Source organism: Meleagris gallopavo, chromosome 12 (genome assembly GCF_000146605.3).
Source record: "Meleagris gallopavo isolate NT-WF06-2002-E0010 breed Aviagen turkey brand Nicholas breeding stock chromosome 12, Turkey_5.1, whole genome shotgun sequence".
NCBI lineage: Eukaryota > Metazoa > Chordata > Aves > Galliformes > Phasianidae > Meleagris > Meleagris gallopavo.
Window position 1 is genome coordinate 7,779,335 of NC_015022.2, and position 4,724 is coordinate 7,784,058.

The following is a 4,724-nucleotide window of genomic DNA, read 5'->3' on the forward strand; positions in this document are numbered from 1 at the left end:
TGCCCCGCCCCGCCCCGCCTCCCGCTCCCCGCCATCACGTACCTGCGCTCCGCACCACGCGCGGTCCCGCCGTCCGCAGCCGTTCCGAGAAGTCAGCGCCTGTCCCGATGGATTGCTACGAACAGAACTCCGTGTCCTGCTGAAGAGATAGAGGACAATTAAAAACAAAAAACGCGGGTGTTGCATTGAAGTTCCTCTGCAACATTTCATATATTTCTACCCTCTCCCCTCCCCCAAGGTCTGAGAGCAGAGGAAAGTGAATGCTCACATCACTGAGGGACAGAGGCTGCCCCTAGCTCTGCCTCGTCACGTCAAGTCCCCTCTGTATCCTCCCTCCTCCTTCAACACTTTCTGTCACTGCTTTATCCACTGACAGTTGTGTGCTTGGGGATGAGGACTCTCTCTGAAATGGCACAAAAGGATGACTGCAATAGAGTAACACCACTGCAGAGAATTCTTGTTGTTTTCCAATCAGCTTTTAGTTAATGTACTGCGCACACGCATGCACACACCTGTTGTTTTTTCTTTTGCCTTTTTTAAATTGATATTTTATATAAAACTCCTTAACACCAGAGGAACTGGCAGCACTTCACAAACCACAACCTAAATCTTTTCAAGTGGTGAGAGCTCCAATCTCAATCCAGAAAAACAGTCAAGCACAGGCCCAGCTCCAAGCACCTGCATCTGTAGGCTTGACAGCTCCTGTCCTTCCCCATGGAGACCATGCTTTGCTACCACAGAGGCCAGGAAGGCATGACAGTAGCTAAAAGCTCTGCATGAAAGAGGCCAGGAAAACCAAGGAGAGTAGAAAGATACAGTTTTATTATTTCTTTTTCCCCCAAGTATCATTTGAAAGATGCCTATTGTAAAGTGAGTGCGACTCAGCTTTCCTAGAAGGGCTCAACTGCATTGGCTCTGACTGTGGAGCCTGCAAAATGAGAGCAGAGCAAATATGGCAGTTGTCTGTCGAGGTATCATCACAAAGAAGATTTAAGTGTAAGGGCAAATAAGCCATAAACAGCAGAAAATTACAAGTCTACCTATCAGAAAGGGAAGACCTGGAAGAGCCTTTCTGTGGGAACACTGGAGACAAAACCAAACCAACCAGACCTTGTTATGTGTTACATGATGCGATGCATGAAACAGCAGAGGAATGGGTCTGGTGACTCAGCCCTATTTCACTCACACAATGGGATTTTGGCCTAGAATGCCTCACTACAGCAGAGAGGTAGGTAGGCTCAGCAAGTTCAAACGTCTGTTTTGTCACACCCTTCCCAGAATTGTCTCTATTCCTACCTCTGGTCTCCCATTCTCCCCGTCCTCCCGCAGGGTTCCCACCCACCTGCCCTCCCTGTTGCTGCGTGTGACACCCGGGTTTTGGGCAGCTGCAGGGTAAGGACATGCCGGCTGGCTGGGAGGTGCCATGCCTGTGCTTGGTGGAAGGCACCCAGCCATGCAAGCAGCATGGCATCTCCTGGCCATCTGGCAGGCCAAACAAACTGCTACATTGGCCAAGCACAGCCTGCAAGCCATATGCTGTTTAAGTCTGGCAAAACATTCCCCTGTTCCTTCAGTCTGCCTTTTCGTTGCAGGCTTCAAGAAGCAACATGCAGCTGCACAGCCACCACTCCCCTACATTCTGTTGCACTCCTCCATATTTAGTAGGCATTGTGCAATGCTGTGACACTGAATCTCTGCCTGTGAATTCATTTCTCTTAAAGTCCTTGAGAACACGCACTGGGGATGCCTTGTTCTCTGCAACACAGAAACTGCTTCAGAGGTGTAGAGAGCTGTTCATCATGTCTGACTCAGTCCTTCCTTTGGGGACTTGCCCAGGGTTTTGACATGAATGCTATGCTGGTCACAGGATGACTTAGGAAATCCTGACTTTCCCCGAAACCAAATGAATGCACATGGGAAAAGACCTGACATTTCTAGGTAATAAAGGAAATAAATCTTGATAAAGAGCCTTGGGAGCACTGCATTAAATTCCAGTGATTACAGACACTCTCAAGTTCCCCTGATCGATACTGCCTGTAAGCACCATTGTCTTCTGCCTTTCTTCCTATCTGTACATCTTTGACATCATGGGGACCTCCTTCTATTTATTAGAACTGGATTTCCCCTTCCATGGGTCTGCACTTCGACAAACCTCTCTGTTAGGAAGAGGACATGCCTTCATAGTCCTCTGCTTCTTGTATTTCTTTATCTATAACAAGTTTCTTAAGAGCCCTCAATTGAAACTGTCAGAAAACAGAAGATTCCTCATTGCTTTCTCAAACAGAACTGGCAAGAAAAAAAAAGTTTAGACCAAAATGATTTTTTCCATTAGCATTTACTGCTAGTTCTGTCTCCAAAATATCAGCTAGTCACGTCCCTGGTGGGACTGAGAGCCAAGCAGCAATGGAAGAAGAGAAGTGAAGATGAGTCCAGGATGAGCCAATAAGAAGGAAATGAATGATGACTTAGGATGGATGAGCTTTGATGGAAGCATCAGAAGCTGTCTAAGACTCATAGAAAGGACCTTAAAAGAGCACAGATGATCTCAGTGTATTTTAGTCCTGTTGTTCTTGTGAACGCCTCTTTCAGGTGTGGTGTGTTTCCAGCTTGACCCCTGACTGAAGCTTTGCACACTCAGGTGAGTGTTTGTGGCTATCAGAGGACCGATTAGACACTCTGCTTATGGTTCTGTGTTTGCAGGTTGGTTTTTCGTTTGTTTCATTTCTGTCACTTACAGCTTAGCCCTTAGAAAGGGCCTTTATTTAATTCTGATCTCACTTACCTGAGATAAATAGCAAGTACCAAAGAAGGAAGTGGAATTTTAGAAGTAAGATCCCAATCTTTTGTACCAAACCTTAGCAGAAGAAAGAAAAAACAAAGTTAATGAGATGGGAGGGAAGTCTAAATTGTTTTTAGTGATGGACAATCATAGAGTGGCCTGGATTGAAAAGGACCACAATGCTCATCTAGCTTCAACCCCCGTGCTGTGTGCAGGGTCGCCAACCAGCAGACCAGGCTGCCCAGAGCCACATCCAGCCTGGGCATACAGTATGATTATATTAGGCAGTTTGATAATAGTTGATCTTGGTGTTGAACAAACAATTTTTTCACAGACAGCAGCAGAATGCAGGCCCAGAAAAGGTAAATAATAGTGGATGTCCTCATATGGAGAAAAATGAAGCAGGAAAGCTCAGCTGGAACCTCAGACAAGGCAGAAACAGTGAGTCAACAAGATCCGGCTTTTCCAAGATACAGTCCAAGCTGCCTCAGTCACTAAAGCCACACCTTCATGTCAACTCCTGAGCTCTGAGAAACCATAGCTTCAATAATGAAGTTGCTTTCAAAGTATTTTAGGAAAACAGTATGTCAGTGCATGAAATTTAACAACACTGCTGTACAATACAGCTTCAAGAAACACAGTAGGCAAAGGAACCAAGACTGCTTAGTTCCTCAAATACCTCCTTGAATTTTAAAGGCTGCAACAGCTAAAAAATATTCTTTTGAAACCAACCCAACGTATAGCAGCTTTAGACAAACAGAGCCCAAATTTTGAGAGGGGTATGTGGCAAGCACATGTCAGCAGGCACTTATTTTACACCCACAAGCTTTAATTTTGAACAGACCCTAGCAATGTAACACAGCTTTACCTAGAATGGTCTCAGACTGCTGAAGTAGTTTCCAGTCCCAATTCTGAGTCCATCCCTGTGGTTGTTGACAACTGAGTCCAATAGGTTCCTCCCCAAAGTGTGTTGCTTAGCCAGCAAAAAGCATTTGCAAACCTGTATAGAAAACAACAATAATCTTTCTGCAGACTTCTTTACTGTCTTTCCTGTAGATTTGTCATTCTAGCTGTATTCATACACGTATATTGCTAAGCAGTATATATTTCAGAACATTCAAAAGCTAAATAATGTCTGCAAAGCAAGTAAGTATGATTTTGTTCCATGTAAAAGTTGCAGGAATTGATTTATTGGTATAAAGTACCTGAGGAAAGCAAAACCATGTTAATCACAGTCTTGCAGTGCTTCAGATAGGAATTAGAATCCGCTGTACAAGCATATCCAAAACCAAACTCTTGGCATGCAAGTATTTCAAAATGCACTATGAGGGAACACAACTTGTGTTCTTTATGGCTCATGTAGACTCTTAAAAGCAGATTAAAAACACATCTATGAAAGCAGTAAGGAATCATGCAGCTATATCTGAAGCTTGCCATTTAATAACAAAGCAGAACGAGCCATAGAAAAAAAAAGGAAAACTTGTTATCATAATTCCAAAACCCCATCTGGTTGAGAGGAGAGGTGGCTGCATACAGCATCATTCAGAGCATAAGAACAGAACAACTTCCCTGGACTCCCTGGGACTTACAACCTTCTTTGCAATCCACATAGAGACATAAGCCTTAAAGGGCTCAGCAAGCTTATCTTCCCTTGTCAGCACAGCAGCTTAAAAGGGATGGACAGAAGCAGAGGTCAGATGCCAGTCTCAGTCCTGCTGAATGCCTCTTTAGGAGGAGGGGGAGGCAGGTAAATGAGCAGATCATCAGATAGAGGACTAGAATTGCTAAGATGCAACCTTAAGAACAGTTAAACATGCAACATTTCCCTTTCTTTTTCCTTATTTTGATAAGCAGGATAATAGTTAAATCTATCAGTACTCAAAATATCAGGACAGGGCATCTGAGTTGGTAAGATACCCCAAGTCCCCAAATCTGGAGCTTACAC

The 4,724-nt window shown here is 44.3% G+C and overlaps 1 long non-coding RNA gene across 1 annotated transcript; it reads right to left on the reverse strand.

The window, feature by feature from the left end:
• Positions 1 to 6: 6 nt before the first annotated feature.
• Positions 7 to 3,845, reverse strand: LOC104912800. Its single transcript, XR_004161041.1, has 3 exons — positions 3,648 to 3,845; positions 2,783 to 2,854; positions 7 to 139 (listed from the first exon to the last, which is right to left on the reverse strand). It is a non-coding gene; the product is annotated as an uncharacterized LOC104912800 (long non-coding RNA).
• Positions 3,846 to 4,724: the final 879 nt, after the last annotated feature.